The sequence below is a fragment of the Lepidochelys kempii genome, chromosome 3 (genome assembly GCF_965140265.1).
Source record: "Lepidochelys kempii isolate rLepKem1 chromosome 3, rLepKem1.hap2, whole genome shotgun sequence".
NCBI lineage: Eukaryota > Metazoa > Chordata > Testudines > Cheloniidae > Lepidochelys > Lepidochelys kempii.
This window is the reverse complement of record NC_133258.1, coordinates 3261423-3274376: the sequence shown is the minus strand read 5'-3', so window position 1 is coordinate 3274376 and position 12954 is coordinate 3261423. Positions and strand designations below refer to the sequence as shown.

The window sequence follows — 12954 nt, the reverse complement described above, 5'->3', positions numbered from 1 at the left end:
TTTTTAAGGTCAGGCTTGACAAAGCCCTGGCTGGGATAATTTAGTTGGGATTGGTCCTACTTTGAGCAGGGGGTGGGACTAGATGACCTCCTGAGGTCCCTTCCAACCCTGATATTCTATGATTCTAAGGTAACATCCAGCACATCTTGCAGGGACTGTGTGAATTAAGTGGCTCATCAAGAAATACTTGGTTGACAATGGAGCATGGGAGACGCCCATCTACACTGAGTGGACTGTCATGTAAACGTGCTATCTGGAGTGTAGGTAATGGTTTCCTGCAATGACTGACGGAAATTGGGCATGAACATGAGACTCGTCCATGTGACTCCAAACTCCATCTTGTTGCTGTAATTTTCCACAGTAAGAACAATGGGATGCCCTTCACATGGCAAAAGCTATAAAAGGCCCTGGAAACACCTCCACTTTGTCTTCAATCCTGCTTCTTACCTCTGGAGGAATTTTGCTACAAACTGAAGCTCTGAACAATGGACTGAAGGACCCATCCAAGCTGTGGTTGTACTCCAGAGACTTTACTTAAGACATCAGTTTATTCCATCACTGCTACAAGCTGAAACCAAGAACTTTGCCATTACTGGATGTACTTGCTTCCTTTAACCAATTTTAACTCTCACCTTTCTTTTTCTCTTTTTATGAATAAACCTTTAGATTTTAGATACTAAAGGATTGGCACCAGTGTGATTTTTGGGTAAGATCTAAGTTATATATTGACCTGGGCATGTGGCTGGTCCTTTGGGATTAGAAGAACCTATTATTTGATGAGACCAGTTGTAAAGAATGACTCCTCTCTGAATCCAGTGTTTTTGGTCGTGATATAAGAACTGGAATGCCTGAGGAAACTGCCTTTATGTTTTCTTGTTATTCAGTCTGGTGAAACAGGAGTTTACTTTTGTGGCTGGTTTGGTATTGTGACGTTGCACCCCATAATGCTTTATAGAAATACGCTTATGAGTGTAAGTATGATACAAGTGGAATATGTTTTATGCTAGATATGCCATGTAACATATCTTTGCAAAGTTATGATCTACTGAATATATTCATCTTATTTGTAAGCATGTATCATTTTTATATCTGAAGTTATGAGCATTGGCTCTGTGCTTATATTTAAAGTGTTTGCTGTAGGAAGCACATGAGACAGATTTGGTCAACATAGTGTGAAGGGGTTATTCAAGTAATTGGGAGTACTTAAATAACAATGGACTTTGGGAGACGCCAATCCACATCTGAGCTTTCCTGGGAACATTCAAACTAACATGTAAACAATGGCGTTGGCCTGCAAAAAGCTGAATCATTCATAGACATGTGACTTGCCCAGGTGGCTAGAGACCACGTCTTGTGGCTGTGATGTTGCACAAGAGAAAGAATATAAAAGGCCCTGGAAACCCCTCCATTTTGTCTTTAGCTGTCTCAGAAGGTAGTCTCTCCACCCCAAAGAGATGCCTGAAAGAAACTGGAACAAAGGACAGTAATTGCATGGGTGAGAGTGATTGCTCGACCCAGACTAGGAGGAAGTCTAGTCTGTAAAAGAAACTTATTGGAACATCTCTGAAGGTGAGATTTACCAGCATTTAGTTTCCTACTGTATTAGGCTTAGACTTGCGTGTTTTATTTTATTTTGCTTGGTAACTTACTTCATTCTGTCTGTTATTACTTGGAACCACTTAAATCCTACTTTTTATATTTAATAAAATCACGTTTTGCGTATTAATTGACCTAGAGCACATAATTAATACCTGGGGGAGCAAACAGCTGTGCATCTCTCTCTATCAGTGTTATAGAGGGCGAACAATTTATGTGTTTACCCTGTATAAGCTTTATACAGAGTAAAACGGATTTATTTGGGGTTTGGATCCCATTGGGAACTGGGTATCTGGGTGTTGGAGACAGGAACACTTTCTAAGCTGTTTTCAGTTAAGTCTGCAGCTTTTGGGGGACGTGGTTCAGACCTGGGTCTGTGTTTGCAGCAGGCTAGCATGTCTGGCTCAACCAGGCAGGTTCTGAAGCCCCAAGCTGGCAGGGAAAATGGGCTCAGAAATAGCCACAGCACATCAGGTGGCCGTTCCCAAGGGGGTCTCTGTGACCCAACCCGTCACAGGTATATTTTATAAAAGAATAGCCACCAGCTTTGTGTTGTTTGCCCTATTTCTCAGCAATTTGTCCTGAATTTGGCATTCTCAGTTACGACCCACTAAGAGACGGTTACAGGTTTTTACAATTTCATACTCTAGATTGCTAAATTGCTTAAATGAGTCCGTTAAAGGCTGACTTTAGCGTGGACACATCATGTCCCATGCCACTTAACTTTTCTGGCAATATATCCATATCAATGGTGTTTAAAACACCTAGACCTCTACCAGCACTCCAAGTATGGATGCAGTTAGATCTCTTTTGGCCTTTGCACCCTCAGCGAGGATGGATTTAATCCACGCTTGCCATCCTTCTAACAGAGGTCCTATGAAGGGCATGCACCTACTTTCTGTTTTACTGATGTTTAACTGCAGTGACAGGGAAACTCGCTTCAGTGAGTATGTAGGCCCTACTAACACCATACGTTCTGCATTTTCTTTTACAACTACCGGGCCCACATAACCTAAAAGAGGCTTTGGTATTATTGTGACAGATTGCCTTCTATGAGCCCCAAATAGGCCTCTTATTTTCCAAAATGCCTGAGTCCTCTGGACTAACATTCACCTTGGTGGTACTGTAGCAAAAAACAAGACATCTGCTATTGTCATTTGAACAAAATGAGTTAACATTTCCTGACTCACAGGTATCTTTGTTTCTATTGTAACAAGTCATATTACCTATGTAGGTACAGGAAGGGGTGTGGAGTTTAACCTTTACTGCTTTAGTTTCCACTTGGCATGTACAAGGTCACACTTACTGTTAACACTCTCACAATTGATTGGGACGGAAGATCTGATTTTATTTTAGGCTCACACATATCTGGGAGTTTGGAACCTTTATAGCCTCAGAACAGGTGTTAAATCCAGGTCAGTATAGATCCATGTCGACGCCTCAGGTAGCTTTTGAAAGTGTACATCCGGTCGGCTCTTATGCTAGTGGCTCTTTTTAATGCGCCTGTCACATCGGCTACTGCTACTGGGGACGCAGTAGAAGTCTCTTGCTGCCATAACAATGCAGCTCCCGCACGCTATGTACATGTAGATGTCAAAATGGCCTTGCGCCTGATAATAAGGTGAAATTAGATCTTTGGGAGTTTTCAGAGAATTTTTATCTTGTACCTCCATATAACAAAAATAATGTTCTCCATCGCTTATCCATAACATATTACATACAGGTCAGCACAAATAAAACAGTTATCATAATTTATAACACATTTTGGAAGCAATATCAAGCTTACCTTGGTAAGTAGAGAGATGAAGCTGAGGATATATAACACTTTGGTGGCCAGTATTTTGACAGATGGGACTGGAACATGGCCCCTCACTGTCAAGATTGAAAAGAAGTTGGACAGTGTTCACATGAACGGTTTCAGAGTAGCAGCCGTGTTAGTCTGTATTCGCAAAAAGAAAAGGAGGACTTGTGGCACCTTTGAGACTAACCAATTTATTTGAGCATGTAGCTCACGACAGCTCATGCTCAAATAAATTGGTTAGTCTCTAAGGTGCCACAAGTCCTCCTTTTCCTTTTGTTCACATGAAGTATATCCAAAAGCAGATGCTCCACAGGATGCCGAAAGAGAGGGGGATGCTTATTCTACAGACCTGTGCTATCTAACAGTGAGGAAGCAATATGGTATTGAGCCTGTGCAAATTCATAACCATAAAACCAGGATGCGTGCAATTGTAGGAGTTGCAGTGCACAGAATCTTCAAGCACTGCCTGAGAGAGAAGCAAATTGAAGATTGCCCTGGGTGCGCCATAGATGCCCCCGGTCAGAGCAGTCACGGCTGTGCCAACTGGTCTGTAGATGAGGTGAACTGTAAAATTAAAGAAAATTAGTGGTAATTTGTGTATGGAGAGTGTTTTAAATATCCTCACCACGTTGGGATATGCACTACAGTGCCTCTGTTTAACCCAGGAACATTTATCTCCAAGGGCAGAGCTGGTGGACAAGGTGACAGAGGCAGAGGACCAAGATAGAGCATTAGATGAAATAATCAAACCAACAGAGAAATGCTGAATGTCTTCTTCATTCAACAAATTACAAAATCCTGCTGAGAAAAAACCCTAAAAGTTAGAGCGTGGTTTGGGAACAAAGCAGGGTGTGTTTTAAAAATAAAATAAAGATGCGTGTTTTAAATAAAATGTCAGTTGAAAATGATGGTATGAAGCATGTTTTTATGGAGCTCAAGGGGGGGTCGGGATGGCAGTGGGTGGATGTCAAAAGGGAAGACGGTTGCACCCATAGTATACTTGTAGTTAGGTTATGGGTTATCAACAACAACAAGAGGTATATGGATGGCCTGTTCCACTAACAAGGGCCCCCGGGTGCTTGTTCATGAGGGATATAGGCTGTTGGGGCATCTGGGCCATTGCAAAGCAGCCCCAGAACCCCTCTGAAATCATACCATCTTCCGCTTCAGCTGCACTTTTTCATTTCCCCCCAGGCCCGCTGCATTAGGACTTTAGTGATCATGACACTTCTGATTTCAGCAATGTCTCAGGTCTCTCATCTACCAGTTCATACTATTTAATGCTGTAAAACATCTAGGGTTACAGTTTGTATAAAAGTGTTATAAAATAAAAACAAACAAAAAATTCTAGGGTCCCTAGACAAGGTAATAATAAACAAAACTGTAATCGCTGCTTAGCAGGCATTGCTGCATCGCATCTCCAAGTATATAATCCCGCAATGGTTTTGTTAATCTTCTTCATTACTTCTGATAGTCCATTGGATGGGGGGAGATAATACCTCATAAAGTGAGAAAGTGTTTCTGAATGGCAAACGCTTGCCCGTGCTAAAGCATAACAACTAACAAAGAATGGCTGCCTACAAAACTGTTTCACTAAAAGAGATTTCAATCAGTTATCAATATTCCCCTAAAACTCAGGACAGCTCTCTTATCCCCATGTCATGTTCTCTGTGGCTTTTGTCTTTTTAATTCTTTTCTATTGTAAAACCCATCTCGTGTGAGGAGGGGTTTAACTATACCCTGGATGTTTAAAGCTTTCTTGACAGTTTTCAGGTACAGCGTTTTTTGTTTGGTTATCTTTTCGCATTCTGGGCAATTCATTTAGGCAAAACTTTCAAAAACAAACAAACAAACAAACACTATATTTTAAAGACCCCCTCTAACTGTTTAGGAGGACTTGTGGCACCTTAGAGACTAACCAATTTATTTGAGCACAAGCTTTCGTGCGCTACAGCTCACTTCATCGGATGCATACCGTGGAAAATACGGAAGATGTTTGTTTTTATACACACAAATCATGAAAAAATGGGTGTTTATCACTACAAAAGATTTTCTCTCCCCCCACCCCACTCTCCTGCTGGTAATAGCTTATGTAAAGTGGTCACTCTCCTTACAATGTGTATGATAATCAAGGTGGGCCATTTCCAGCACAAATCCAGGGTTTAACAAGAACGTCTGAGGAAGGGGGTGGGGGTGGTTAGGAAAACAAGGGGAAATAGGTTACCTTGCATAATGACTTAGCCACTCCCAGTCTCTATTCAAGCCTAAGTTAATTGTACCCAATTTGCAAATGAATTCCAATTCAGCAGTCTCTCGCTGGAGTCTGGATTTGAAGTTTTTTTGTTGTAATATTGCAACTTTCATGTCTGTAATCACGTGACCAGAGAGATTGAAGTGTTCTCCGACTGGTTTATGAATGTTATAATTCTTGACATCTGATTTGTGTCCATTTATTCTTTTACGTAGAGACTGTCCAGTTTGACCAATGTACATGGCAGAGGGGCATTGCTGGCACATGATGGCATATATCACATTGGTGGATGTGCAGGTGAACGAGCCTCTGATAGTGTGGCTGATGTTATTAGGCCCTGTGATGGTGTCCCCTGAATAGATATGTGGGCACAGTTGGCAACGGGCTTTGTTGCAAGGATAGGTTTCTGGGTTAGTGGTTCTGTTGTGTGGTATTGCCTACAGACAGCCCCCCAACCTGAAGTGAATACTCACCAGCAACCACATACCACACAACAGAACCACTAACTATCCTTTACATGAGGGTTTTGTAAATATTCCTATTCCCCAGCGTTAAGGAAAAGTTAATGGGTCTCAGCATGTGATTCGATACTTGATGCATAATAGTCTGTATGTAAGGTGAACTTTGTAACAAGGCTGTTGTGGTCGTAATTTGACCTTTTGAGGCAGTGGAGAAAAACATGCTATTGTAGATACATCCTGTGCTTGTGGTATGCACTAAGCAGGATCTGAACATGAGTATGAAGGCGACACACCGTTAGTGGAAGATAACGATCTGTAACATGACTAGATGTAAAGGATTGGGCACGAGGATGGGTCGTAATGAGTCAGTGTATATAAGAAAGGGTAAATCGGCATTTTGGGGTCCCCCCCCGGCTAGCGAGGGGGTACCACACTTAAGAGTTATTAAACTTGTCTCATTGAGAAATACTCTGCATTTTACTTGTCTGGTTAATGCGCCTCACCCTCAGAGCGAACTTTTACGTGACCTACGAGTGTAATTCGTAACACCAGGAACTTATTTCTTCACAGTTTACATTCCTGTAAACAGGGGTTGATCTTATTAGGTAAGTCATTTGGACTAAAATCTTTGTGTCGCAGAAATGATAATTGTTTGCTTATGGAATTTGAGTAAAGTTAGCATCTTTTTCAAATGTCAAAACATGCTTCCATTATTTTAAAAATTTGTGATAGTATCACTCTTAATCACTTTATTTAATTTTAAGCCTGTGCTTTTGCTGCAAATGTTAACAGCTTTTAAAAAAACATGCTGCTTCAAATAGGCCTCACTGCATGCTAAGTGATTTACTGAAACACGTATGTAAACTCCCCTCACTTGACAGTTTTCATAGTATACTCAATTGTTGTTTTGGTACTGTAAAACACTGTTTTTAAAAGGATAGGGTGTTTATCTGACATCTTCAGACAATGGGGGGGAGAGCTCTTGTTGTAAAATATATGGTTTTCCTTTTAAATTTTAAAAAAGTAGCCTTTTTTTTTGGTATAAGCTGCTTTCTTAGTGCCGTCCAGCATAACAATTTGCTAATAAAGCTTTATTCCGATCATACAGTTATTCAAGCCTTTTAAACGTTTATTCTAAATGCTGGGGATATGACATGCACCGCTACAGACTAGGGACCGAATGGCTCGGCAGCAGTTCTGCAGAAAAGGACCTAGGGGTGACAGTGGATGAGAAGCTGGATAGGAGTCAGCAGTGTGCCCTTGTTGCCAAGAAGGCCAATGGCATTTTGGGATGTATAAGTAGGGGCATTGCCAGCAGGTCGAGGGACGTGATCATTCCCCTCTATTCGACATTGGTGAGGCCTCATCTGGAGTACTGTGTCCAGTTTTGGGCCCCACACTACAAGAAGGATGTGGAAAAATTGGAAAGTGTCCAGCGGAGGGCAACAAAAATGATTAGGGGACTGAAACACATGACTTATGAGGAGAGGCTGAGGGAACTGGGGATATTTAGTCTTCAGAAGAGAAGAATGAGGGGGGATTTGATTGCTGCTTTCAACTACCTGAAAGGGGATTCCAAAGAGGATGGCTCTAGACTGTTCTCAGTGGTAGCAGATGACAGAGCAAGGAGTAATGGTCTCAAGTTGCAGTGGGGGAGGTTTAGGTTGGATATTAGGAAAAACTTTTTCACTAGGAGGGTGGTGAAACACTGGAATGCATTACCTAGGGAGGTGGTGGAATCTCCTTCCCTAGAAGTTTTTAAGGTGAGGTTTGACAAAGCCCTGGCTGGGATGATTTAGTTGGGATTCAGTCCTGCTTTGAGCAGGGGGTTGGACTAGATGACCTCCAGAGGTCCCTTCCAACCCTGATATTCTATGACATTCTCCCTTTACAAAGCTTACAGCTAAAGTCAATTTCCGGTAAACAAAATAAGGAAGTTTAATATAACTTACACAAGTGTCTTTCAATGTAATTTCACTCCTGATACAAAATTAAATAAAGAAATCTACATGCCTCTTCCCTTTAATTAATGTTTTAAAAGTTTGTTTGTCCTTGGTTTAGATTTAAAAAAAATTAGGAAAGAAAAGAGTGTGTGTGGTGAGGGAAACCAGCCTCCTTATCTCTGGTGGAAAAAAAAAAAAGTGCTAACTCTTTTACATTAGCTAGTTTTTCTTTTGTGTGTGTTTTGTATAAATCTAATGCCTTTAGGCAAAACTTTAAAAAGAAAGCTGGTGCATTTTTTATGAGGGTAGAACATCCTTTGTTAAAAGATGCATCTTTAGTTCAATGTTAGCAAAATAATTAAGAAAAGGGTTTGTTTCTTTAGGGTCAATGTTTATTTTACATCTTCAGACAGCAGGGGGTGGGGGACTCTTGCTGTAAAATATAAGGTTTTCCTTTTAAATTTAAACAAGTAGCCTCTCTCTCTCTTTTTTTTTTGTAGAAGCTGCTTTCTTTGTGTCGGCCAGTACAAAACCTGCTAATAAAGCTTTATTCCTATCATGCAGTTTTCAGTCCTTTTAAACTTTTATTTTAAATGCTGGGGATATGACATTCTTCCCTTTACAAAGCTTACATTAAAAGGACAGCTAAATTCAATTTCCAGTAAACAAAATAAGTAAGTGTAACCCTTCTGCCTGCCAGAGTTGGCAGCAACAAGGGCCGGGTTCAGGATCTAGGGTTTCCATTCCAATAACACGACGCAAAACCGGCTCGAGCCCCCACCCAGTGACCTGGGACAAATATATACCACCCCCGCCAGGTGCCTCCAAGAGGCAATACTTCCCCTCTCGCAAGCACAGAGTCTGAGTGTAGCAAAAGCCTTTTAATAACAGAGAGAAACCATGTGGCATTATGTTGGGGAAACACCACCAACAGGATTCATAACACAACCCATGAGCAAAATCCCACCCCAAGCAAATTGGGGCATGTCCTTTCCCTTTAGTTCTTGAGTCCAGCAACCCCAAATCACCCAAAGTCCCAAAAGTCCAACGACCCAAAAGTCTCTGTCCCTGGTCAGGGCAGCCTCAGAATTCAAAAGTTTATCTACAGAGTTTTACCGCCCAACCTGGGTGGAGTCTGGGGGGGGGGGAAGGCGGGTTAAGAGGCACCTTACATGGTCCAAAGCTGATGGCCCCACCTCTCCATGGGGCTCCGCTCTGCCAGTAACTCCATGGGCTGCTCTAGGCATCCAACTGCTGTGCTCTACCAGCCGCTGTGCTCACTGTCCCACAAACTGCTCTGCTCCACGAGCCGCTCCGCTCGCCATCCCGCAAACTACTCTGCTCCCGCAGCCGCTCCGCTCGCTGTCCCGCAAACTGCTCCACCATATAGCTTCAGGCTCCCCCGCTGCTTAACACAACACTCAGTGATTTCAGCTCTTAGTAAGTTTAGCTCTTTTGTGATTTCAGCTTGTAGGAGGGGAGCCTCAGTGCTGGTGCACCATTAGCCCAAAGTGAATTCAGCTCAGCAGCCTGTAACTAGACTCCTAATAGAATCAAAATTAGCTCTGATATTCCACAGTGGAGAGAGAAGGAAGGGCAATTAGCATGCAAAACCCTCACCAGGGGGACTATACCACCAAGTATTAATACCTATCCCCAGCCTCTCTCAATTCACAGAGTTTTGGAACCCATGTCCCTTGCCTAGCGAGTGCTACTAAGTTGATGGCGAGTCCCTCCATCATAACAAAAGGCCAAGTACAGTTCCACTGTCCTAGATTCCCATAATCAGGGTAATAACAATTTATTCTTCCTGCCCCAATAACAGAGACACTGGGGATCCCACAGCAGCCAAAGTGACCATTTGGGCAGCTATGGTCTCATTCTAGGCGGGGTGGGTGTGCCTATGCAAATGAGATCAGCCCCTGAAGTTCTTTTCCACAACTTGCCACACCTCACCACCAGATGTCAAGGTGGAGCTCATCCTGACACTGCTTACATCAGTTTGACATAACTTTTATTGTAAATGAGGGGATATACATTCAGTGGTGTTCATGTTATGTATAAATACTAAAACCTTTAGGCAAAACTTTAAAGATTGGGGCATTTGTTAAAACTTTAACAGCGTTTACAAAGTTAGGAAAGAAAAAAGTGGGTGTGGTGGGGAAAAACAGTCTCCTTATCTCTGGTTTAAAAAAAGCATTAACTCTTTCACCAGCATTAAAAAACAAAACAAAAACCTTGCTGCCCCGAATAGCTCCCACTGCCTACAAAACAACCTTTCAAAAGGACTTGTTATGTTACAGCTCATTCAAAAATGACCAGTGCTGTTTTTTCACTCTTAGCAAAAGAATTAAGAAAAGGGATTGTTTCTTCAGGGTCAGTGTTCCTCTTACATCTTCAGACAGTTAGAAGGGAGGGAGCTCTTGTTTTAAACTCTTGGTACGGTATGACTGGTACAGGACGACACATTCTAGGATGTAGCTGTAGAAGAGCTTTTGATTGGTCCGGCGCGTACAGGCCCCGGCTCTTCCTTTTCCCCAGAGGTGCTCAACCCACACTTTGCCTCGACGCCCCACCCCGCCCTCTCCCTGAGGCCCCTGCCTAGCTGCTGCTCTCCACACCCCCCAAACCCCTCCCCAAGCCACCAAAAGCTGTTTGGCAGTGGTGCTGCCCCTTGTCAGCTGTTGGGTGGCGGCGGCAGCTGATGAGCAGGGGTGGGGGACAGCTATGGGCGGGGGGTGCTGGCGTGCCCCCAGGGCTCACAGCCCCTGGAATTGGTAGCATTTCACTGCAGGCAGCTGCTCGGTAATCTGCTCCTCTCTCTCGCTTTCTCTGCCATATGCTGTCTTTTCTCCTCTCTTTGTCATGTGCTTATTAAAGTTTCTGTCAACCTAACAAAGAAATATTTAATTCAAAAATAACCCTTTTTAATTTCTCTTTCTATGCTTTAATTTTCCTCTCTTTATTTATTAACCTACCTTTATATTTCCTCTTTTATTTAATAACTCTTTTGCTTTTATTTAATTTATTTCAAAATAACCCTTTTTAATTTCTCCCCCAGACTAACAAAAGATTCTTTATTTTGTACTCGTTTCTTTAATAAACCTTTGAAACAATCTTATTTCTATTTTTTAATTTCTTTAAAATCTTCTTTCTTTAATTTCTCTCTATTTTTATTTCAAATTAACCCTTCTTTTTGTCTAAATAAACTTTTTTAAATCCTCATTGCTCCTTTCATGACTGTGTGTTCAGTGACACAGGCTCTCTTGCTGCTTATTTTTCAAACTTTATTTCAAAAGAACCCTTATTTTTTTCTAAAATTTTAAAACCCTCCTTATTCCTGTCTCTACCATGTGCTCCCTCTCTTTTCTCTTCTCTCTCCTTTAAAATCTCTCTACCATGTGCTCACTAAACTTACCTATCAAAGACATCTTTATTTTCATTAATTTTCCTTTTCTTTAATTTCTCTCTCTCTGCCTAACAAAAGAATCTTGCATTTTCCTCTTTCTTCATTAACCTACCTTTATTTTTACCCGTTTTATTTAATAACCCTTTTGCTTTTCTTTCATTTATTTCAAAATAACCTGATTTTTTCTAAAATTTTAAAACCCTCTTTGCTCCTCTCTCCTTTAAGATTTCTTTGCCATGTGTTCAGTGACATGGGTGATAAGCGGGGATGAGCGGTTTGGGGTACAGGAGGGGGCTCTGCTTTTGGGGGGGTTCAGGGCTGTGGCAGGGGGTTGGGGCTCGAGGTTGGGGCGCAGGCTTACCTCGGGTGGCTCCTGGTCAGCGGCACAGTGGGGCTAAGGCAGACTCCCTGCATGTCCTGGCTCCGCGCTGCAACCCGGAAGCAGCTTCCAGGTCCAGCTCCTAGGCATGGTGTGGGGGCCACGGGGCTCCGTGCGCTACTCGCACCCACAGGCACCGCCCCCCCAGCTCCCATTATCCATGGTTCCCAGTCAATGGGAGTGCGGAGCCGGGGCTCAGGGCAGGGTCAGCGCGTGGACCCCCGTGACCCTCTCGCCTAAGAGCTCGACCTGGCAGCTACTTCCGGGGCACAGCCTGGTGCCAGGACAGGTAGGGACTAGCCTGCTGCCTTAGACCCGCAGCACTGCCGACCAGACTTCTAATGGCCTGGTTGGTGGTACTGACCAGAGCCACCAAAGTCCCTTTTCGACTGGACGTTCTGGTAAAAAAACAGACACCTGGCAACCCTACGTGACTAATGGATGTTGGAACAGACTCTCAAAATGCCACACCACGAGAAGAACCAAATGCAAAGCAGCCTCCTATTGTCACAAGAAAGAGCTCTGTTTTAGCCATATTGAGATTCAGCTGATGGCTAGACATCACAAGATGCCTGAGGGACAGGCCAAAATTTTGTTTGGATGGAAGGAGACCGTTCTGGAGTTGGGAGGTAGATCTGTGAGTCATAAGCATGGAGATAGTAGTGGAATTTGTGTTTGCAGAGGAGATTACCCAGAGATAATGCGTGGAGAGAGAAGAGAAGGGGACCTAAGACAGAGTTCTGTGGAACCCCTGCAGAAAGCTGGCTGGGGTGGGTGGAATAAGGCTGTTTCTCCAAAGGACAAACTGAAGAAGTAATTCCAAAGGTAGGAGGAGAACCAAGAGAGGACAGACTCACAAAACCAAGGGAGGACAGGATTTCGAGAAGACACCACCAGTGAGGGTGATGAACAGCAGGGAGAGGCTGGGGTGAGGAAAGGACACAGGTTACAGCCATGCGATCCCACTTTGGCACGTGCATGTCTGAATGGGTCATTTAAGTTGTTGCTCGTTTTTAATATTAAAAAAAATGAAGAGGCTAGCAGATATTACTGAGCCACGTATTCTGAGCACCCTGGTAGATGTGGGTCCCGATGCAGGATTTAAATGAGAACA

The 12954-nt window shown here is 42.9% G+C and overlaps 1 protein-coding gene across 1 annotated transcript in view; it reads left to right on the top strand.

Moving 5' to 3' along the window:
- The first annotated feature begins 6677 nt into the window (after positions 1 to 6677).
- LOC140908431 (interferon-induced very large GTPase 1-like) overlaps positions 6678 to 12954 on the top strand; it is a 46388-nt gene continuing 40111 nt past the window's right edge. Inside the window, exon 1 of the mRNA XM_073335505.1 lies at positions 6678 to 6714. The gene's annotated coding sequence lies outside the window, so the exon portion shown is untranslated. The remainder of the gene's footprint in view (positions 6715 to 12954) is intronic.